Source organism: Procambarus clarkii, chromosome 80 (genome assembly GCF_040958095.1).
Source record: "Procambarus clarkii isolate CNS0578487 chromosome 80, FALCON_Pclarkii_2.0, whole genome shotgun sequence".
Lineage (NCBI taxonomy): Eukaryota > Metazoa > Arthropoda > Malacostraca > Decapoda > Cambaridae > Procambarus > Procambarus clarkii.
Window position 1 is genome coordinate 11,459,174 of NC_091229.1, and position 25,755 is coordinate 11,484,928.

Genomic DNA, 25,755 nt, shown 5'->3' on the forward strand with positions numbered 1-25,755 from the left:
GGTGGAAACTGAGTGCCCAAATGAGCCACAGAGATATTAGAAAGAACTTTTTTAGTGTCAGAGTGGTTGACAAATGGAATGCATTAGGAAGTGATGTGGTGGAGGCTGACTCCATACACAGTTTCAAGTGTAGATATGACAGAGCCCGATAGGCTCATGAATCTGTACACCTGTTGATTGACGGTTGAGAGGCGGGACCAAAGAGCCAGAGCTCAACCCCCGCAAACACAACTAGGTGAACTAGGTGAGTACTTGCTCTATACCAATAACAAAATGCTGAAGCCTTCTTATCAGACAAGGCTCCTCTAGTATTTACCAACCTATGTAGTATTAACACCTAGTAACATTGTAGTGAATGTTTACCAAGTGGTTAATTTCGATTGATAGACTATATAAATAAACCCACAGCTTGTGTAGGAAACGATTTGTGGAAATTTAATATCATGCAGCACACATTAAATTCATACAGTTCATTATGAAAATAAATAAATTACCACAAAATAAATTAATATAAATTACCTAATAATATAAGTAAGTAAATTCAACGAATCAGTTTTCCCTACACCCGTGAGCGTCGTCACCATGAGTGTTCCCGTGAGAGTCCTTGTGAGGGCCCCAACGCGCACCCTCACAGGAACGAACAGGCCCCAGGGCACCACCACAGGGGCACCTGTGGCTCCGGGCACACCACCAGACGACAGCAGGGAACCCGGACGACGCGCATCCTTCCGTAATGTCACTACCAGGCCACGCCCAGCACCAGAGTCCACACCATCCCTAGCAGCGGAAGCCACCACTCCCCACTGCGGAGAGTCCCCTGGCGGAGAAAGAGCCGAAGGCACGTCCGAGACACAGGCACCTGCACCAGCAGGCACATGGACCTCCACCACCACGAACTGCGGAGACATCGACGTATCCGTATCCACACCGTCAACACCCGAAGACCTAGTCACTGAAGTCACCAACATCGGCCCAGGCAGAAGACGAATGCCGGGAACGTTTGGGCTCCGGCTGCATATCGTCAGGGCCGGAAGCGGACCCAGAAACACGGGCACCATGAGCCGGACGAACCGACGCCCAACACAGAACGGCAGCAGTCTCTATCACAGGGGGAACCGGACCACACACAGCAGAAGGCTCCGCAGCTACCCCAGCACCCAGCACATCCGGGACCCAAGGCACGGACACAGGGCGCAGCATCCAAAGATGAGGGAGAAGACGGCGACGCCACACAGGGAGCACCAGGAAGGCCCACAGGAGCAGCTTGGACAGTGACAGGATCAGGCAGACCAACCGACGATACTGCAATACCCGGAGGAGGGTCGGCAACAACTGGAGGAACGTCAGGCGTCGCCGGGGGAGCTGCAGCAGCAAACGGGACGCGCACGTCCTCAACATCTCCGGAGACTGCCTCCAGTGGGAGCGGCGGGAAATCCTCTTCTCGGAACAAGTTGACAGGAGCAGCTGGGGCCTCAGAGCATCCTGCAGCCTGATGGCCCAACAGGCCACACCAGAAACAGGTACGAGGCTGCCGGGCATAATACATCCGGACGTAGTATCCCATAAGCCGGACAGAAGAAGGTATATCCGACCGCAGGCGCATTCCCAACGCGCGAATGTTCGTTCGCCTTCCAGCATACCGCTCCGAGGAAAGCGTGTTCACCCGCACGCTGACAACAGTACCAAACCTCCTGAAGTAACGCCATAGGAGGTCTTCAGGAAACTCCAGGGGCGCCCCATGGACGCTGACATAGGTCAGGGCTCCACTATGATCCGAGATTGCCCCAGAGCCAGAATCACCCGGCAACGACAACATACGTCCTTCCTACCGACGGAGGAAGTCCCGGTACTCCTCCTCCCTCACGTACTTGAAAACAACCCGGTGGGCTATAGCAAGCTCAACACCATAGATAGCCTCCACCGGGATATGAAGCATGTCACACATAACCAGCTCTATGTCCGAATAACCAGCCCTCTAGTGAACTCCAAGCCCATGGAGTTCACACGCACAACAGGGAGAAGATGGCCTCCACCGGGATATGAAGCATGTCACATATAACCAGCTCTATGTCCGAATAACCAGCCCTCTAGTGAACTCCAAGCCCATGGAGTTCACACGCACAACTGGGAGAAGATGGCCTCCCATGTCAATCACGCAGCCAGGCAGCAACACAAACTGTGGGGGGGGGCGGGGGGAGCAGAGACGCCCACACCACCTGGCGACCAAAACGGCAAACACCCCAACTACCAGAGGCCACGCAACACGTCTGCACCTCACGGCAGCTCCAGGTGGACCCCGCCGGGGTGTTGATCGTTTAATTAAGAGAAATTAGCATACTAATGCGTAAGTATACTAATGCGTAATAACCATGTAGGTAAATCAACTACTGCTGCCCCATAAGCCTTGCTTATGGGGCAGCAGTAGTTGGGAGTCACACCACCCTGGCTCACGCCACAGTAAACAATTCAGAGGTTGAATTGACCTCTGATTATATTTTACAGAATATATGATTAGAATAAATTATCCAGTTATTAAGATCCCAACTGAATCAACATTGTTGATCGACATGCACCAAAGGATGGACTTTGTGCTCCGAATTATTAAATAACACGAAAATCTCTCTCTCTTTCTCCTGCTGGAGGTCGGTATATGAGGATGGCTCGATGCCATTGCTCATTGTTCATCGTTGCTTAAAGAGTAAACTGAAGCTCAAACTGTGGATGATTTTACACCGTAACTATAGCTCAGCTTGTTGGTTTACTTTTTTTTTTTTAAACAGAGCAAGTACAACGTATAGAAACCATATAAACAGGAAAGCACAGAATAACAAAGAACACAGAATAACAACAACACAGATAACAAGTAACACAGATCAACACAAAAGTGAAAACAAAGAATAACATAAAACACATAAGAACACACACACACACAAACAAAAGCAGCACTACCCAGACGGGGCGCGCCAAAAGCGTCAGTAATGACAAAAGCGCACAAGGAGCACAATAAACCAAGGGTAAATTATAAACAGGAATACACATACAAAGAAACACATACAAAAATAACACAAACGTAAAACACACGCACCATGCGCCACACCACACAACAGCAGACAACACACGCACCATGCGCCACACCACACAACAGCAGACAACACACGCACCATGCGCCACACCACACAACAGCAGACAACACACGCACCATGCGCCACACCACACAACAGCAGACAACACACGCACCATGCGCCACACCACACAACAGCAGACAACACACGCACCATGCGCCACACCACACAACGGCAGACAACACACGCACCATGCGCCACACCACACAACAGCAGACAACACACGCACCATGCGCCACACCACACAACAGCAGACAACACACCACAGAATCTAGAACACAATAACAAACATGGTAATATAACACTGTAAATACAACATAGTAAGGAAATGCAGGAAAATAACAATGGAATACAACATAGCAATACACAGCATAGTACATAAAATAAAGGAAACAGAACACATTAGCATTACATAGTAAAATAACATAGTAAAAAATAAAGGAATCGGTATAGTACAAACCGACATTGGAACATATAACACAGTAAAATGACACAGATAACAGAACAAATTGTAAAAAAAAACATAAACACATAAACAAACAACACATGCCACCCATACGGGGCGTGCCAACAGGAACCATAAAGCACATAACACAAGGCAGCAAGACAAAATGACAATGAACACAAGCATACAAAAAACACACAACAATGGAACACATACGAGACAAACACAGCCACCCAACACACAAGCCCGAACCCCACAGACAGAGGACGGCCAGCCACCAAGCAGAAAAAACACCCACGCACCGGACACATGGAGAGAGACAGACATGTCACGCAACACCACAACACACCCATACCCACCCACACACAAACAAAACCCTGCCACACAAGGTATCCAAGCAAACCCCAGCACACACAAACCCCAAAGACAAACAAACACAGACCCCCCAAACCTCCACCCACCAGAGGGAACCGAACCAAAGGAACACGCACACACACACACACAACCACACCCACAGGAACACACCACTTACACCAACGCAGCACCCCGGACATACTCGACCGTGAACCAAGCATCAAAAACCCTAGGAAAGGAGCGATGCAACCACCACATAGTATAAGACAGACGGCCTTTCAAAAAGCCCAAAATCCTCCCCACCCCATACCCCTCCATCCTACCAACCCATAAACAAAAAATATAGTCCGCTAGCAACATCCCGAGTGTGTTACGCACCCGCCTGGATCCCCGAGGGAACGAAAAAAACAAAAACCGCAATAGGTCGACCTGCACCCCTGGACCACAAAAGGCTGCAATGACATCCCGCAACCACCCAACCAAACCCTGAACCCGCGCACAAAAATAAAAGACGTGCAACTGAGTCTCACGTCCCCCACAATGAACACAACTATCAGAGGCGACCAAACCCAACATAAAGAGCCTCGCATTCGTAGCCAAAGACTCATGCAAATATCGAAAAACCAACTCACGCGTCCGTGGTGCAATACACGGCCCACTCAACGCCTCCCACACATTCCCCCAGTCGAAACAAGGGTACAAACTTTCGACCCTGGGAGGCACCCAAGAGGCAAGCGCCCCATACACCTCCCGACAACCAAAAGAGACAAACTCATGAAATCGACAAAGCGCTCGAAGGATCAAAACCGCCCACGAATACACTGGAAGCGTATACAGGCAACCTCCTGGCAACGATCCAGATTAAGCAAAAAATTAAACCTCATAGAGTAGTAAAACAACCCCAAGGAGTTTAACCCACCCCCTAACACCAAACTCCTCCGAACCGACCCCCAAAACAAAGCCAACGCCTTCACATAGACATCAGGAATACCAATTCCACCTTCTGACACCTTAAGACATAACGTAGATCGACGAACTGGATGATACCGGCCACACCACACATAACGATACACCAAACCCTCCAGAGCGCGAGCCTTCCGCCGATCCAACGGAAAACACTGCGCAACAAACCAGACCCGTGACAAAACCTTACAAGACACGACAATCGCCCGCTGGTAAATAGTCAGGGCCCGTTGCGACAACATTCCCACAGCTACGCCCACCCCCCACGAAACTGCCTTCCAATTAAACTCCAAAGACTGCACGTACGACCTGAACCACGTAATCCCCAGAACCCGAATGGACTGAACCACCGGAAACCACGAACGAGACCACACCAAACGAGAGGCCCAGCCCCCCAACCCCAGATGACAAGACTTTCCACGATTGACCAAAGCCCCTGTAGCCGACTCAAACTGAAGCACCAAATCCTGAACAGCAGGCACAGAACCCTCAGAGGCAACAAACAAGACCGTGTCGTCCGCATAACCACAAATCTTGAGGGACAAGCCATTCGGCAAACACGGTGAGACAACTGAACGACAAGCACGCACTGCGCGAACAAAGGGCTCCTTAAACAGAATATAGAGAAGCATCGACAGAGGACACCCCTGTCGAACCGAACGCCGAATAGCGAAGGGAGCACTAAGGAACCCATTGACACACACCCTACTACTACAACCAGCATACAACATCCGTATCCAGCCCACAAACTGGGGCGGGAAGCCAAACCTCTCCAGGACCCGCAAAACAAACCCAATTGGCTCGCGATCAAAAGCCTTGGACCAATCCGGGCTTATCATGGCCGCGGGAACACAAGACTCCTCCACATAGAGGAGCAAATCCCGGAAAAGGGAATTGCATTGCACCAACGACCTACCCGGAACGCCACAAAACTGACCCCAAGAGATCACCGACCCCACAACCGAGCGCAAACGTCCAGCCAACAACTTGGAAATAATCTTGTAATCCACATTTAGCAACGTAATAGGCCGCCAATTTGCAAAAAAACGTAAGTCCCCGGGCTTCGGAAGAAGCTGCACAAGACCATCATTTTGCGAAACGGACAGAGACAAACTCCGAAGACAAAACCGAACCACCTCCAAAAAATCGGCACCAAGCACATCCCAAAACTTGACATAGAACTCCATCAGAAACCCATCCGACCCTGGAACCTTACCACGACGAAAGGACCGCACAACCTCCCAAAGCTCCGAAGGGCCTACCTCCCGCACAAGACCTACACAATCCATACCCGACAACCCCGGTGCACAGTGTTGGAGAAAGGACTCCATCAACCCCTCTTCCCCCGCAACCACCCCATACAAAGACTCCAATTCACCACACACATAATGCAAAAGTGCCCCCGTGTCCGACAAAACCGAACCGTCCGGCCGATGAAGACCTGCCAACAAAACAGAGGCACGCCCCACCCGTTCCCTCCGCAGTAAAAACTGCGAGAGCTTCTCACCACATAACCGTTCCTCCACCCCAGCCTGCACACGTACCCCTTCAGCCATCTCCTCCCTCAGCCCACAAATGAGATCTTTACACACTGAGATCTCCCGAAACCTATCTAAACCCTGATTCAGCAACCCATACAGGCGAAATAACCGTGCCTGCAAGACCCTCAACAGACCAACCCTTCCCGACGCCTCCCGCTTCGCCAACACCCGAAAAAACGACCGACATTCCACCTTAGCCCACTCCCACCACTCCAGGACCGAGGGAAACGCCCCCTTCCGAGCGGCCAAAACAGCCCACCGGGCCCGGAACTGGGCACACACAACAGGGCATTTCAGCAACCCACAATTCAATTTCCATCAGCCACGGCCAACCCGCACCTGGCTGCGAATCCCCACCTGCAACACCACCAAGCAATGGTCCGAGAACCCCAAGGGAACCGTCTGCAACGAAAAAACCGAACCACCCCCAGTAGGCACGTAAAAACGATCACGGCGAGAGCAAGCCCCACGCGAGAGAAAAGTGTACTCCAAAGGACCCCCTTGCAACACGGCCGCATCCCGAAACCCGCAACTCTTCAAGGTAGCAGTCAAAGCCGGCGAGATATTCGCTGGAAGAGGACTATTGCTATCCCGCAGCGACGTACTACAATTAAAATCCCCCCCCCCCCCAAAATCATCCCCCTCGTATCGTGCCGCAAAAAAATGCAGCACATCACGGGAAAAGAAAACCTCCCGGTTCTGCCTCTGCGCCGCCCCAGATGGCGCGTACACATTCAGGAGAGAGACCTCAGACCCCAAAAAGGAGACCCAAACTAACAGCACCCGACCACCCTCGTCCATCTCTGTGTGAAGCACGAAAATCAGGGCCCGCTTAGAAAGCAGGATCAGCGTACCTCCACGCAAGCCACGCGAAGGGTTTAACACCACCGTAAACCCCTCAGCCAACACATGTAACAACCCCACGTCCTGCACATTGTGCTCCTGCACAAAAGCCACATCCAACCTCCACTCACGCAGCATCGACACCAGGCCCAATTGCACAGCCACAGAACGCAAACCATTCACATTCAGCGAAGCACATGTTAATTTAGGATCCATTGGGAAAAGAGATAAACCCTATCTAACCACAAAACCGTCAGACCGGTCCGGCCGACACCCCGTGTATGGAAGCAGTAGCGGCCGCCACCGGGTTCCCAGGCGACGGAGACGCACTCCCCACAGGGGGGGGGGGGGGGGGGAATGGCGCGACATCCTCCACCGGCGACAAAACAGGGCCACGCCCCACCGAAGCGGCAACATCTACGGCTATGGCAACCGGAGGCGGATGCACCTCCACATGCGTGACTACCGCACTTCCACCCACACCAGGGGGGTCCACAGACATCGGACCCGGCACGTCAGCACCAGTGGGGCGCACCGCACCCACAACGCCATCATCACTGGAAGGGGCAGGGGGAGGGTTCAACCCGGTAGGATCATCCCCCAGGTCCACAAGGCCATGTAGAGGCGGAAAATCCTCTTCTCGGAAGACACTGACCAACTGGACGGTGCCATTACGGCAACCAGCAGCCTGGTGTCCAGCCATACCGCACCGAAAACATGTGCGCTCCTGTCCCGCATAAAAGCACTGCACCTTGAACCCCAGCAGCACCATCGACGACGGGATCGCCTTCCTCAGCTTTATGGTAACCGTGCGGATACCCATCAGGACGCCACGAAGACGGCCAGACTTCAGCACATTCGCCCGACAGGCGAGAACACTCCCATATCCTCCTAAGAACTGGAGGAGCAGGCTCTCTGGGAACTCAAACGGCAGCCCCCGCACCACCACAAATGTCACTGGAACACACAAGTCCGTTACAGAAACCGTACCCGCCGCGCCAGGCAAAGGTACAGTACGCCCATCATACTTGTCGACCACATCCCGGTACACCACAGCGTCAGTCAGCTTAACCAATGCCCGATTTTCCCCAGCCAGCTGCACACCACACACATTTGCAGGGTTGAGACCCAGCACATCCAGGAGAGCAACCTCCAACAATGAGTAGTTCACCTGCCCAAAGAAGGCCAGCTCAACCGTTTCCACACGCTTTATAGGCGGCATTTGCAACGCCATCCCGCCAGGCCAGAGGCCACAAAAAACGCCACCAGCTGTGTGCACGCCAAACGTCCAGGCAAGACTGAGGAGCGAATGTAAACAGAACCGCTCCGCACGGCTGCCAAACAGCCAATCATAATGCTGGAGGTGGGTAATTGAGGATGGCTCGATGCCATTGCTCATTGTTCATCGTTGCTCAAAGAGTAAACTGAAGCTAAACTGTGTATGATTTTACACCATAAAATCTCAGCTCAGCTTGTTGGTTTACAGTCGTTCTACACGTCCAGGACGGAAACAGTTCCTCTCTGACCCTCGTTCAAACATTAAGTCCTCTAGCTCTTTTGGTTCTATATCATCTGGGCAGTTAGTACATCCTGGGAGTAAGGGTGAGGTTGGGCTGGTTATAATACATGAATACAACACACCAGTGTGTTTCACCTCTATATTAAACACTATGTTTTTAGTGTTTCAACACACAAGTAATCACACATTAATATTGTGAGCATAATGTTACAACTGGCGGCAGGTAGTGTCCGAGGTTATTGGCACGTCCCAGAGTGCCACACCAGCCGACAGTAGACATTGTGGGTGACTCGCTTCACCACCCCGGGGGCGTCACACACCTGTGGCTCAGATAGTCTCGTTTTAATAATTAATTTAGATAAACTAGACCATATTTAAGTAATTATTAATTCACACATAATATTTAGCTCATTCAGTGACAATCATACATACAGGATGTAGTTTCAATTGCAAAATGTTGGTCCTTCGAAAGTTAAACAACTTGAGAGTTATCTTTGGTAAACTAAGCTGACAAAATACTTAAGTTTAGGTTCAATTAAACAATTCAGTATTGAATGGACTAATTCTAAATTAATTATATATGACACTAATAAATTAAAACCCTGTGGAGGTGAGTGTAACACATAACAAGCCCTTTATACAGTCCACTGAAGGTAAGATAAATTACTGAAATATTAACTTTACCCACATAATCCCGCAAGGCCACCACAATAGCTTCCTGATGAACAAGCAAGTTTAGCTTTGGTCTTATGGCCTATGAACATCAGGAGGGGTATAGAGGTCCATCACAGTAAATAGTCCAAGTGACGACTATTTCCAGGCATATCCTATTTATATCCACCCAAATATATTCATATGTGTGTCTAACCTAAACGTGAAAGAATTCAACGATCACACGTCCTTGTAAAAACTTGATTTCCTTGCCAAATCATCCAGCAGAGATGTTCTATATTTAAGATGGCAATGCTTGAAAAAAAAAATTATACTCATTTCACTTCTTCCCTCGTTTTAAGTATCAATTTAATGTAACCTAATTATCAGTGTTTCCATAACCAATTTTCTTCCATTTCCTTCCACTTCCCATAGGACAGGCTGTCCGGATCCCAACTCGTTCGGATGGTTCTGCTTTGCATACATTGACCAGTGTTATTCTGACCTGGACTGTTGGTGGACTGGCAGGGGAAGCAAGTGTTGTCTTGTTGCTGGCTGTGGCAGGTCGTGCATGTACTAAGGTCAGGAGGAACAAAGGGTACGCTACAGGAGGGGCAGAAGGGCACGCGTTTGGAGCAAGTTGTAAGAGCGTTTTCATATTATCTATGAAATGATTTCAGCCAGTGGAGGCGCTGTGTAACATTCCCTAATAAAACCAGCATTACACGCGTCCAGAATATTTCCATCCATCAAGAGTACTTGGAACCTGTTGGGGAACACACTCTAAGATGCTCCAGCTCAATTGGATGAGTTGACACCTTGACTCCACAGTTTTACGAGCAACTATCAAACTCAAGATGGCACAACTGACATGAACGTATCAAGATAGGCAAAACAACTCACAAAACTTGCAGAAATCGCAAAATAAATGGACAACATCCCACAATAAATGAAAAAAGCCCACAATAAAGGCAGAACAGCGCACCACATAAGAAAACCTTTTAGTAATTAGTGGAGTTTTAGTTTGTGTATCCAAACCTTTAATTTTGTATAAAGATTAAGCTTGACATTTTCCTAGTAGTACTATCACTTACATTTTATATGTAGTAAGAGAACGCTTGACATTTTCCTAGTGGTATTATTACTTGTATTTTACTTTTATCAATGTTAGGCTTGACGTTTTCATAGAGATATATTGTCACTTTAGGTTATACCTTAACTTAGATCATAACATCTTGCTTGTAAGATTTATAGATTTCCATTTAATTTAAACTGGAAGATTAGTAACTATAAATAGATTTATAAGACGTTATATTGTTAATCGTGTGAACCTATATATTGAAGATCTGCATATATATTTATCAAAACCTTCGTCCTTTTCTGATCGTGTCCCACCCAAGACCCTTTTGTTAAATAAAGCCAGTTGCTGACTGACAGTGGCTGAATTTACAAATATAATTAAAGTTTCTGTTTGTTTTCTTCTAGGTTTTTATTTATTGATATTCTGGTAGAACAAATATTGATATATATATTTGTTTGAAAAAACAAGTCATATTTAAGCACTGAAATGTTTTTGACTAATACTCCCCAAGCCAGTGTGATCTTGAGGAGCTGCTAGGCCTATGTAAGTAATACTAAGCCTATTATGACCATATCCACACAACAGAAAACGATGAAACAACCACGTTTCGGTCCGTCCAGGACCATTGCTGATCAAGCTGATCAAAGGACTTGATAAACGTCCAGATGGACTAACACGTCGTCGTTTCTTTGTTTTCTGATGTGTGGTTTGGTCATAATTTCTTCAGCCACGTTATTGTGACTCATTGTATGAACATATTTTTGTCTATATATTAAGGGGATATGAAGGGTATCCGTCTCCAATCTACCTATCCATCTACCAGTCCATCTGACTATCTACCTATCTACCCATCTGTCATGCATCTATCTATCCACCCATCTATCTAACTATTCATCTATATACCCATCTATCTATCCATCAATCTATTCACCTATCTATCCATCCACCTATCTATCAATCCATATTTTCATCTATCTATCCCTTCCTTCGAGTTAAATGGAAATAAATCTGACTGGAGATATGTAGTGAATAGGGTGCTGTAAGGTTATTTGGGTGAACCCTTTTGTCATATACATGAGTCACATAGACGAGAATATTACAAGCCACATTATCATAATTGTAAATGATGCTTAAGTTTTATGTAGCCCATTCTCCTGTCTAGATAGTACTTACAGTAACGACAAGGATCATGGTACATATTTTGACGTACTGGACAATTAGAAAGTAAAATTTGTTACTACTAAATTTGAACAAGCAAGAAAAAGTTTTGAATTTATGTTGCTAACAAAACGAAGTCTAACCTAACCATTCTAGGCCAAATACTGTAAGAGGTCTAATTGAGTAGATATATGTGTGATATACAAGGCCTAGGAATGTTCTAGGTTTGGATTTTAGCTTTATTTTTCTGGACTCTATAAAGTGAAATGTACCAAATTCTTTTATCTAATTGTCCAATGTGTTAATACAGTATATACGGTGGTCCGCATAGTTACGAAAACTACTATTTCAAGAGGATTATGGGTTGGACTTATGGAAAAGTGGGAATTGAAAATGAAATTGAGGCCTTATAACGACCTGGCAAAGATATACGTGAACTCCACAAATGATCAAAAGATTGGAAAATGCTTTTTAATATGAAAATTAATATTCAAGTGTAAGACCTTGCATTTGGGGCATAAAGATGCACCCCCAAAATCTACTCGATAAACAATAGTACCTCCTTGCCGCAGATTGACTAAATCAAGGACCTAGGAGTCAGAATCCACTAATCACTAAAAATTTCACAGCAAGTTGGAGCAGTAGTAAAAAAAAAGCCAACCAAACCCTAGGAATCATTGACATAAACGAGAACCTTTGACGTAAAGAAAAAGTAGGTAGTTCGTTAACTGTTTAAATCTCTGATGGTCATTTCAACTATTGTATCCAAACATGGAGACCTCATTTTCAGTTGGCCGTATCTGTTTTAGAGAAAGTTCAACACCAACAACAAAAATCATCCCAGAACTAGATCGACTTTTACACAACAATCCTCACTAATCAACAATCAACAATCCAATCCGACGCTAAATCTGAAAAGCCAGTTGAAAGGATTGTTATAACTATCGTAAACGTTCGAAGTCACTAACATTGTGTTCCTAAACCCATAGAACATCAAGAGAGAGAGAGAAGGGACCGGAAGAACACACTCAAGAGAGCTTGATTCCGGACGTCACAGTGACACTATACATTCAATGTGGAACACCGAAACTACGCCACCATAATTCAAACAACCAAAAAGCTGACTCTTAAGCTGCCACCATGCGCATCACCACCATCTCCGCCCTTTACCCCCTCTTCGCACAACCTCCAAACCAGACATTAAATCTGCTTTCCATCCATCCATATCAGCGTCTCCGTCACCATAAAACCCTGAATAACGATGTAGCACAACTTTCACCGACTTCCGGGAACAATTCCCATGGACAATCACAGTGCAAATATATAGGACGCTACCATACCGGGAGCATTCCCTACACTGCCTCGTACCTGCCTTTCCTGACGTTCATGCGCCTCCATGAAGCATCGGAACGTCGAGGATTTCTCAAACTTCAAAATAACTCTTCCGTTCCGTAACTTCAGAATCCCACAGAGGTCCTCTGTCTTGATATTGAAGTCTTTGATAACGACCTCACACAGCGTTGCGGAGTCCATCTGCCAAGCAAACTCAGACATGCTGACAATGACCTCCGGCACACCCCATTCACACACATTATCACAATACTGCTGCTGCCGACAGCAATATAGCGGGCTAATCACCCGCGCTTGTACAGAAATGAGCCCTGCCACTTATCCAAAGGTCCACAACACCAAGACAATAGTCTGACCTCTGCTGTGGTCATTGCCTGACTACTATTTCGACAATTGAAGCTGTAAATAATTAAATAATAGTAATTCATTGTGTCTGGGGACATGGTACCCAGAGTGTATTCATACACGTTAGTCCCGTCCCCGAAAGCTCTAATAACTGACCCCGCTCAACAAATTGTCCTCCTACAAATTAAATCACTTTTTGCTCTAATGTGCACTCAGTGAAAGTAAACAGAAAGTTTACTTTCTGTTTACTTACTCAGTGAGTAAGTGAGTAAGTAAGTAATTTACTTACTTTACTTACTTACTCAGTGAAAGATGACAGAAAGACGTAATTTAAAACAAACTAGGCTCACATAAGTGACGTACTGACCCGTTTTCTCTGTAGAATTCTCTGGCTTAGGCTGTTAGGTTAGGAGAGGACACTTGCAACTAAGTTTTCATGAAGTTTTGAAACCTTAGGAGAACTTCAAGCCCTCCTGACCTACCAGAGGACCTCTAAGTTGATGTTCTGGAAAAAAAATCCACAGTTTATTTCCCATTTATTTTTCACTAGCTGTACCCAGCCACAGCAACCGTCCCCTGTCTCCCAGTCCTCCCCACCATTCCCCCCTCCCCGTCCCTTTGTGCTCCCAACCATTCCCCACTCCCCTGTCCCCTCGTCCTCCCCACCATTCCCCCCTTTCTCGTCCCTTTGTCCTCCCCACCGTTCCCTCCTTTCCTGTCCCTTTGTACTTTCCCACCATCCCCCACTCCAGCGTTCCCTAGTGATCCTAACCATCTCCCACTCCCCCGTCCCTTCGTCCTCCCTACCATTCACCCCTCCCCACATTCCTTCGTCCTCCCCACCATTCTCCATTCCCCTGTCTCCTCATCCCCAGCTCTCCTGTCCCCTCGTCCGCCCAACCATTACCCCTCCTCTGTTTCCTCGTCTATCGCACCATCCCCCACTCTTGTCCTCTTGTCCCCTCGTCCTCCCCACCATTCCCTACTCGTCCGATGCATTCCCAAATGATCTGATGTTCCCTTCACTGAAATATCAAAAATTAAAAAAAACGGTTAAGTTAAAAAAAAAGTTAAAAAACGAAATAAAAAATGAAATTTTTTCAAAATAAACAATACTCACGAAATGAACAGTATGGTAAACAACACAGCTTAATTCCAACGCAATGTCACACAAAATAATTAAATCAAAATGAAAATAAATCGAAATTTATGAAAATTCGCTTTGTCAATGCAATAAGAAACATTGAAATGGAATCGTTACCTATTTAGTATAGCAACGTATTTGATGTAAGGATCAAGCTGGTGTATATGATGTAAGAGTTGCTCTTACATGCAACTGATGGTGTTGTTTCTTAAAAAAGAAAGTTTTTACCTATCACAGGTGTGGCATCAATACTTAAACTTACAAAATGAACATTATGGTAAACAACACAACTCAATTCCAAGGCAATGTCACACAAAATAATTAAATTAAAATTAAAATAAATCGAAATTTATGAAAATTCAATTTATCAATGAAATCAGAAACATTGAAATGGAATCGTAACATATTTAGTATAGCATGTGTTGGTCGTATGTGCAACAGATGGCACTGTTTTTCAGAAGCGCATGTTTTTACCTGTCACAGAGGAGGCATTTATATAGTAGGTATATAAAAAGACGCACCTATTCGAATGCAACAATGTGTAAAAATTTCAAAGCCATCGGTAAAGAGGTTTCGAAGATTTTCCTCACATGAAAAACACAGTTTTTCATAAAAAGCATGTTTTTTCTTTTACCGTCACAGATGTGACGTCTATATAGTATGTATATAAAAACCTGCTCGGATGTGAATGGAATGTTGTGTGAAAATTTCAAAGCAATTGGTGAAGAACTTTCGGAGATTAGCGGTTATGCACAAACAAACATTTCCATTTTTATTTATATAGATTTTCAAATTACGGCCTTTTTGGCTGTAGCACATAAGAGTGAAAAGTGACGTAATTTGTAAAAGGACGGGTTGCCCAGGATGAAGCCACACATTACTCTGACCTACCAAGCTGATCATGAGTACCTACTTACTGCTAGGTGAATGTGGACATTAGGTGATAGGCAATGCACAAAACCATTTTTGTCCTGCTTGGGATTCGAACCCGGAATTCTCTATTTTTTTTTATTTATAAAAATAAACACAATATGTATAAAAACGGACAAGAAACACTATACAAAACATAGGGCATGAAACAGACATAAAGTAGAAGACACATAACAGACAGGACCCAGAACCTCGTACATTTATACAGAACAGAAACAGAAATGGGAAAAAGCAATGAGTAAGTAGACATTTCTTAGCCTGTAGCTACCAGCAAAAATGAATTGTTAATTAGGGGAGAAAGTGGGGTCAATGGTGTGTTTGAGGTCATTGACTTGGAATCGGAGGCGTGGTTGCCGGTAGAGACCAAGAGATTGAGGCAGGTCGCATAGAGGTACCACTAGAGAGTATTGTAAGGGGGGAAGCTATATGTGGTTATTCTATTGGTGCACAGGTGTTTGAGGTCATTAATCATTGTTGTTCAATGATTTTGGGTGTTTTTAACCCACTGTTTTTCATAATTACCAGATACTCAATAACATAGTGGTTTCATGGTTTTGGGGTGTTTTAACTACTGTTTTCATAATTATCAGGTACTCAAGTGACCTTAGTCAAACTCCACTTAAATAGGATAAAGGAGGTAAAAGAACCGGGAGATTGAGGTGTGTTCGGCTGCAGGTGTCGCTGTAGAGAAACACAGCACCTCATCTCCATACTCACAGTAGGGATTGTCAAGTGTGCCAAATGTTGTTGATGGATGGGTGAGCAGGTGTTTGAGGTCATTGACCTGGTAACCACTGTTTCCATAATTATCAGATATTCTAGTGACCTTAGTCAAATTTCACTTAAATCAAATAAAGGATGGTAAAAGAAATAATAATATGTTTTATAAATATATTAACAATGTACATAGAGCCTTAAATATAGGACATGTAAATTTACTATAATTCTGTAACCGTCCTCATAGTAGTGACTGACAAGTGCCCGTCTCCTTGACCATAAATCTGTAGTGGGTTCTTCTTCTTCTTCTTCTTCTCCCCCCATCTCCTCCTCCTCATCCACTCCCTGACTTGATGGGTCATCTTCTGGTGTGGCGATGATGGTTGGATCGAGATCCTCCTCAAGTCCATCACTGCTGTGCATTTCTTGGGGTGTTGTACAGGAGTGTGATTCTACCAGTATATCTGGGTGACCATAAGCTAAGCTAGAGTATTTATTTAAGTAAAAGCAGTTATCATCGAAGGCACTTAAACTACATTTAGTATTCAAAGTGGTAATCATCTGCCCACTCACATTTCTAATTTGTGAATATTGAAAAGAGTCCACCTCCCCATTACTATCTTGGATCTCTTTAAAATGTCTATGTGTTATTAACCTTTGCACAGCACGAGCAATACCCTTAATGGCAGTAATGGAATTGTAGTTGTCATGCAATAACCCCCTGTACATCTTAGGTTTTAAAGTAATGACTTCGAAGATGTGTCGGTCTGAAACTTCAGACTTTGAAAGTCCTAAAACACCCGTACTATTAGGGTCATACAAAGGGTGAGTTGTAGGGAAGTTGCTGGTATCCATCCATGACTTTAGGGGCTCTTTTCCCATTTCTCGGAAGATGTCATCCACCCCTTCCATTTTAAAAATAAAACTATCTGTATCGCTGTAGACCAGTTTAACATTATTTTTGTAATGCATTTTAAGCACTTTGTACCAAAAATGACACAGGGAGTATTTTGCAAGTTCAAGGATCTGGAATCCTATATAGTTGGGGTGGGTTATTTTGATGAATGGTCTGAAACTGATCGACAATAATTTATTGTCTGATAGGTGAATCATAGATTTAAAGCATGGATTCTTCAACTCACGTAAAAAGCCCCTGGAAGAAGTCACTAGTTTGGTGTCAATGGCATAACGAGCTGGATTTAATAGTGTTTTTCCAAAAACACTGTTGGTAAGTAGCTTGAAGAGTGACTTCCTATCCCTTGTCGTGGAAGCGTTTCTATTTTTAACATTGGTCTCGACGAAGTTAGCTATTTAATCCCCCTGACGAAACTCATAAATTGATTGTACAGTCTCAACTTCAAGACCTAAATTAATAAATAGCTGTAACAGAACTAGAGAAATAAAATATTGTTTTTTGGGGGGAGATGATCTTGAGGTTATCTTGAGATGATTTCGGGGCTTTTAGAGTCCCCGCGTCCCGGTCCTCGACCAGGCCTCCACCCCCAGGAAGCAGCCCGTAACAGCTGACTAACACCCAGGTACCTATTTACTGCTAGGTAACAGGGGCATAGGGTGAAAGAAACTCTGCCCATTGTTTCTCGCCAGTGCCTGGGATCGAACCCAGGACCACAGGATCACAAGTCCAGCGTGCTGTCTGCTCGGTTGACCGGCTCTCTCATACACATACGGCTCCTGATCTCAAAATCAGTTTAACAATTTTTTGAGGGAGTTTTATGATGTTATTTTGTTCTAATAGTTCTCCACTATAAGGTGAGATATCCGCCATACTTATTTCCCTATGATACAGACATAGGGGGCAGGTCGTCAGTTAGTCTAGCTATGTCAGGTCTTATGTGTTTGGTGTTAATCAAGAGCCAGTAACCTTTGTTAGAGGAGAAAGGTTCTTCCTGCATTAACTTCCCCCTCAATAATAAAAGAGTTCATCTCATCAGACGATAGTCTCTTAAGCCCCAATAAGGCAATTTCTTAGACATACAACGCCCATAAAGGGAGTTGAAATGAAGATAGAGTAAATAGGAAGATCTATTCTCCTGAGGGTTTATTAATGAGTTGACTTCGCGATAGTTGGCCCTAACATAGCTCCAAACAACGGTTGTAAAGCCCCCTCGTATATTAGATGAGAGTTGATTATGTAAAGTGACATCCGCACACAACTCTAGTGATTTTTGCTGCTTTTCAAGAAGCAGTAGTAAGAGTAACCTGGTAGACTACAATAATGTGTTAATTCCAATGAATAGATATCTCCTAGTATCCCCCAATGATAACTAAAAATATCAGCGAGTAAACCAAAGTCACACCTAAGATAAACAAGGAGATGATCTTTTAATGTTGCACATACTGTTGACTCCCATACTAATTAAGAATGTCTATATTCACTCGAAGTGATACCTGATTTTTTCAGTGAATTGTAAAACTTTTCAGTAGGTGGAAGTGATGTTTCATTGAAGCAGCTGAGTTTGGTGGCATATTCATATGGGAAAAAAAATTTCCCTCCCAAGAGCAGATGGTGACTCTCTATGGTTAAATTATCTATCATTTTACGAGTGAATGTTAAGGGACTGCCAGAATCAAATTGTGCCTTTACTAGGGACGAAAGACTCCCCGTGGTAAAAGCCAGTGAATCAAGAAATTTAAGCTTTCCTATTTCTACCTTTTAAAAAATTTGGTCCTCAGCTTCATTAAGATGTTGCTTTCAACATATGGTCCCATCTCAATTTTTTTTAATTAATCCCATGTTATATGACATATTGTGAGCAATTAGTACTAAACACTCTAACATGTTTCCATGTCTCAAATTACAATAGTTACATAGAGCTCCAAGGTAATTTAGTTTTCCCTTTAAATGATCGTGGTGTTGAACTCTGTGATTGGTTGGGGTAAATATCCCCTCACAAAACTGACAGCGTACTTGTATCCTAAAGTGTACCACTGTTACGGACCCGAGCCCAGCGTCCGAGCACGGAGCAGTGACGACCGCGCCATCTGTGGGTCAGCTCCCGAAACCCCCTCCAAATGGACGACGCCATCTAGTGGGGACAGGATATACCAGCCACGGGGGCTGGTTTCCTGTCCTGATCAGCTCATAACACAGCCGCTGCTGACCTCTGGTGAGGTGACGCTTAGACAGCAAAGCCACCTATGAAGTGGATAGGTGGGCGTTTGTGTCTAAGCCTGTAAGTGAGGTGCCCTAGAGTGTAACTAGTACTAATGACGTGTCTGATTACAGAGTCGACCTGGGACTGCTGTAATGGAAGTTGGATCAGTCTACCCAAGGCAGCCGTAGAGTCTCCAAGTATTAGCTGCAGAAGTTGAGTCACCCCCCGGATGAACACTGTTGTGTTAGCCTGCCTGTGATGTGGCAGTTGAGGAATTGTCGTACCCGGGGCTGACTCGTGGAGAAGAATAACCACTGGGGTGTTGTGGTGAGGAGAGTGATCTGTGGGATCACACGAGTCTCCTGCCTAGGGCTCGCAACCCTAGTATCGGTCGTGGAGTGGCCTAACCAGCGGAACTGATTGGAACCTGCCAGCTACAGGCTGGATTTGTGGTTGACGGCCTCCACGACGGTGCCCCCAGTGGAGCTGTGATTTGGCTGGCCTGTGGCCAGGGTAGACTCGAGAGAATCGGAGGATTCATCGTGAGGCCACAAGAGGACCAAGGGCTAAGCATCGTTGAGCACCGTGGAACACTCCGCGTCTTCAGAGGAAGACCATATTGTACATAATAGTGTTTATACCTCCCCCGTGTGATAATTTATATATTATTTATGGTGATGGTGACAATTATATATTTAAGTTTTTGCCTTTGTCTCCCTTCCCCTTTAATTTACTTGCGTTACGGAACACACCCCTTGAAAGCCACTACTAACTTGGGGCCGGATACCCAAACTCTATTAACATCAGAGAAAGAACCCAGTTGCGACCCAATAGGGCCGTAACAACCACATCCTCCAAAGACATGTCTATCTCATAATTGGGGAGAGTGGATCTAATAATTTCCCATTTGACAGGTACTTGCTCCATGAAATGAGTGACACTGTCACCCCCAAAATATATAAATTTATCAATGACAGTGTGGTTCCTATTGACAATTATATAGCTGTATGCTATGGGTCTATGTATGGCTGTGACAGAACCAACACAATCATCGGTACTCAGGAGACATTCAAAATCAAAGAATGCCAGATGTGAAGGGGCATAACCCTTCCCTGTGTTCTTAAAACTTAATGACTGCCCTGGGTGGGGGTAAATCATTTTCTGGGTGAGGTTGCAGGAAGATGAGTGATTTGAGAGGTCACCAGAATCACGATATTCCTAAAGGCAGTCTCTACAGAAAATGGTCTTTCGGTAATAGCTACGTGTAAAGTTATGCAAGAATTTATTAAAATTCTTTATTGGTGCCACATGCGTCTCCCCCAACAGCAATAATGGCAAAATGACTGAGTACTGCTTGCTTCCACGCCGACAAAGTGAGTCGTGATGCACACCATCTGTATGTTGTTTATTGATTACAAATATATTGACACTCGATTCCCATTCTCTAATTTGGTAATATCCTACCATGAGAGTGGGAGGGATAAATGGTGATGTCGGATCATTTTTTTCATCCTATTATGAAACTCTACAAGTCTTCCTATCCGCCGCCACCTCCACCCTTGTTGTGAAGCCATGAAGGCAGCTAGAAACTGAATTATGAAAGTTTTGTTGTTGGTGGGATTTGGGTTGAAGGCTTCCTTTCTCCCCCTGAAAAGGGGGGATATGGTACATAATCGCCTAATATAGATCACACGCTACCGATACTGATGACGATTTTGAGGATATCGACATTATATAAGATAAATCCACTACCTTCAGTGTCTGAAAGGAGCTCCTCTAATCTTACAAGGAGGCAATCAACCCAACTATCTATAAGCCCCCCTACCTCCTCAAGTGCTACCAACCTAGCAGGTGTCATTATGAAATGTTCCCTAAAGTCATCCTCTGTGAGCCCCTGCTCTAAAAGGGTTAGTTTTAATTGCAGCAAGATTTTGGCGGACCAAGTAAAATTACCATGTACTACGAGAGAATTCATGTAATTCTCTATTTGTTTAGTGTAGTATGACCTAAAATTATTTAGCAGACCTATAGGGTCCAAAGCATAGCACCTAGGGATTCAATATTCCAATCTAGTAAAGAGGTTCCCCAGGGCCCCGTCCCTATTAATTAAGTTGGGGTGATCGAAGGACTCATCCTCATCCGTTAAATTTTCATCACTCATCACTTCCCCACCTTGAGATTTACCGTGGTCTTTAACTCCACTGGGACCTGGTTGGGGGCTGTCATTAACCTCATCAGACATCAATTGCCCAACATTGATTTTTATCGAGGGGTCTAACACCACTGGGTCCTGGCTGTGCATTATCATATATTACCCCACACTATTGTGTTGTGTTTAGCTGTTGATTAAGGGGTGTTTGTGATTGATGGAAAGTGTCCTTTGCAAAAAATATATTGTATTAGCACTAAAGCCCCCGCTATAACCTCACCACCTACACGTTAGGAAAAATAAATAAAAATAAAGGGGATTTATTTCACTTACCTCGAGGACATGCTTGGTGGTGTTGTAAAGACGAGCCCTCACACAGAGAAGTCCCACAACATTCATAAATCGAAGGAGGAGTGTATCTTCGATGAAGTGGTGCCACACTTGAAAAACAGGAACCGCACCGAATAATTTCTTAGCCCTCCCGCATGAAGCTCTGTGAAAACCACTGGACTCCACAAAGACATCTTCCCCACAGAAGAGGTAAGTGTATGTTGAGTGGGGGGACGTGGTGTGTTCCTTGCCTCCGGAGAAATATATATATAGATTTATATGTGTGTGTGTGTGTGTAAATCACGAAATTTAACACTTGATGAAAAATTTGACAGTGTTAGACCAAGGAGGAAGAATTGAAACAGGTATTTCCTTAAATACTTTTGAATATTAAAACATCTACAGAAGGAATGATTCCTTCTGAAGATGTATTAATATACGAAAGTAGACTTAAGGAAATTCCTGTTTCAATTCTTCCTCCGTCCGTGGTCTGACACTGTCATATGTATATATATATATATATATATATATATATATATATATATATATATATATATATATATATATATATATATAACTGAAAACTACCACCCCAGAAGTGACTCGAACCCATACTCCCAGAAGCAACGCAACTGGTATGTACAAGACGCCTTAATCCACTTGACCATCACGACCGGACAAAATGAGGTGATAGCCGAGGCTATATGAACCACCCCACCGCCGGCACTCGGATAGTTATCTTGGGCATAGCATTTTACCAAATCACCTCATTCTTTGGGGCACACGTGAGGAACACAAATGCGAACAAGCCTGAATGGTCCCCAGGACATATGCAACTGAAAACTCACACCCCAGAAGTGACTCGAACCCATACTCCCAGAAGCAACGCAACTGGTATGTACAAGACGCCTTAATCCACTTGACCATCACGACCGGACAAAATGAGGTGATAGCCGAGGCTATATGAACCACCCCACCGCCGGCACTCGGATAGTTATCTTGGGCATAGCATTTTACCAAATCACCTCATTCTTTGGGGCACACGTGAGGAACACAAATGCGAACAAGCCTGAATGGTCCCCAGGACATATGCAACTGAAAACTCACACCCCAGAAGTGACTCGAACCCATACTCCCAGAAGCAACGCAACTGGTATGTACAAGACGCCTTAATCCACTTGACCATCACGACCGGACAAAATGAGGTGATAGCCGAGGCTATATGAACCACCCCACCGCCGGCACTCGGATAGTTATCTTGGGCATAGCATTTTACCAAATCACCTCATTCTTTGGGGCACACGTGAGGAACACAAATGCGAACAAGCCTGAATGGTCCCCAGGACATATGCAACTGAAAACTCACACCCCAGAAGTGACTCGAACCCATACTCCCAGAAGCAACGCAACTGGTATGTACAAGACGCCTTAATCCACTTGACCATCACGACCGGACAAATAAACAAATAAATGCCCAAGATAACTATCCGAGTGCCGGCGGTGGGGTGGTTCATATAGCCTCGGCTATCACCTCATTTTGTCCGGTCGTGATGGTCAAGTGGATTAAGGCGTCTTGTACATACCAGTTGCGTTGCTTCTGGGAGTATGGGTTCGAGTCACTTCTGGGGTGTGAGTTTTCAGTTGCATATGTCCTGGGGACCATTCAGGCTTGTTCGCATTTGTGTTCCTCACGTGTGCCCCAAAGAATGAGGTGATTTGGTAAAATGCTATGCCCAAGATAACAAGTGCTGAGGTGATGTCGGTCTGTGAGGATGTCGAGGTGTTGTTCAATGCGGGTACGGATACTTTCGTCGATGTTGCTATTTCTCCACTCGTTTGTAGCATGAAGTAGTTGCGTTTTGTTGTCTTTGATTTCATTTTCTGCCTTGTATATCTGATCACGAATCAGATCCTGGCGATATTTTATCGTGAAAGCTTGATTCCTTGCTGCTGGGTCGTGCGCTTTATTATTAGTATATTTTGGTAGCAGACATACCAGAAAATATTCTGAGGAAACTACTCCAAGCTTGTACTAAAGAGGCACCCTTCTTGAGCCCGGATGGGCACATGTATAAGCAAGTAGATGGGGTCGCCATGGGTTCTCCCCTAGGTGTCCTGTTTGCAAACTTCTACATGGGTACCATCGAGCAAAAAGTCTTAGTCGACATGAACTTGAAACCGGCCATATACTGCAGGTATGTTGACGACATTTTTACACAGGTACCTGATGTCAGACATCTGCAGGAGCTGAAGGAGGCATTTGAGCAGAGTTCCGTGCTGCGTTTCACTTACGAGATGGAAAAGGATGGGAAGCTGCCCTTTCTAGATGTAACAGTCATGGAAAGAGCGGAGGTTTCCAAACTGCAGTCTACACTAAGGAAACGAACATAGGAATGTGCCTAAATGCCAACAGCGACTGCCCAGACAGGTACAAGAGGAGTGTTGTTAACGCATATGTCGACCGTGCTCTCAGCCACAGCTCAGAATGGAAGCAAGTCGACGAAGAACTCTGTAGGGTAAGGCAGGTCCTAGTCAACAACGGCTTCTCCAATGGTTTCGTCGAAGACATCATAAGAAGGAAAGTGAAACGCCATGCAACCTCGGAAGAGACAACTAACACAACACCTATACCCCCTATTAGACTATATCACAGGAACTTCTTTTCCACAGCTCATAACGCGGAGGAAAGGGTCCTGAAAGATATTGTTAATAGAAACGTTATCCCTACAGACAAAAATCAGAGGATACAACTGACGATTTACTATAAAACCAGAAAAACAGCCAGCCTACTCATGAGAAACTCTCCAGACACAAAGCAGAAAGCTTTAAAAGAGACCAACGTCGTCTATGCCTTCAAATGCCCACTTGGGGACTGTAAGCTCCAAAAAAAAACAGTATATAGGCAAGACAACAACATCTCTTTCTAGGCGTTTAACGATGCATAAGCAACAGGGCTCCATTAAGGAACATATAATCTCTTCCCACAACCAAACCATCACCAGAGAAATCCTAGTAAACAACACAGAAATCATCGATAGATACAGCGATAGCAGACGGCTTGACGTTTGCGAGGCACTGCACATTATGAAGTCAACACCAGCAATCAACAGTCAATTAATGCACAACTATATTCTACCCACCTCAAGACTCCGCTCCAATATAGAAGCATCAAGAAATATGGACCAATAGGCTTTCTACAAATCACTTCCATTTCAATACCCATTGTTTCGTGTTCTGTCTTGTGTTGATAAAATTAATACCCTATTAAATACCACCTCACCCCATCCAGCTCACTCAAAAATAGATATAAACAAATCGGAGATATGTAAGTTCTATTCAGTTGTGTATGTGTAAAGTCTTTGAAAATGTAATAAGTTTTACGAAACGCGCTCAAGTGTCGCATCAGACTAGAAATAAAAATGAATTTTGGAGAATTGATTTTTGAATTACCTCCAACAGTGAAAAGAAATGTACGAAAGATTGAGAAAATTCGTGTTAGAAACATTAATCTTACTTTTTCGGTCATATTTAATAATATATGTCTACAGGAAAGACTGCTACCAAAATATACTAATATATATATATATATATATATACATATATATACATATATACATATATATACACATTATATATATATATATATATATATATATATATATATATATATATATATATATATATATATATATATATATATATATATATATATATATAACTGAAAACTCACACCCCAGAAGTGACTCGAACCCATACTCCCAGAAGCAACGCAACTGGTATGTACAAGACGCCTTAATCCACTTGACCATCACGACCGGACAAAATGAGGTGATAGCCGAGGCTATTTGAACCACCCCACCGCCGGCACTCGGATAGTAATCTTGGGCATAGCATTTTACCAAATCACCTCATTCTTTGGGGCACACGTGAGGAACACAAATGCGAACAAGCCTGAATGGTCCCCAGGACAATATGCAACTGAAAACTCACACCCCAG

General features: G+C 44.6%; 1 protein-coding gene across 2 annotated transcripts in view; it reads left to right on the top strand.

The window, feature by feature from the left end:
- LOC123746180 (uncharacterized) overlaps nucleotides 1–19,979 on the top strand; it is a 42,848-nt gene extending 22,869 nt beyond the window's left edge. The window contains exon 3 of one of the 2 annotated variants that reach the window (XR_011225128.1): nucleotides 19,411–19,979. The gene's annotated coding sequence lies outside the window, so the exon portion shown is untranslated. Of the gene's footprint in view, nucleotides 1–9,873; nucleotides 10,917–19,410 lie in introns of those variants that run through there. The other variant, XR_011225127.1, reaches the window with a different exon arrangement.
- Nucleotides 19,980–25,755: the final 5,776 nt, after the last annotated feature.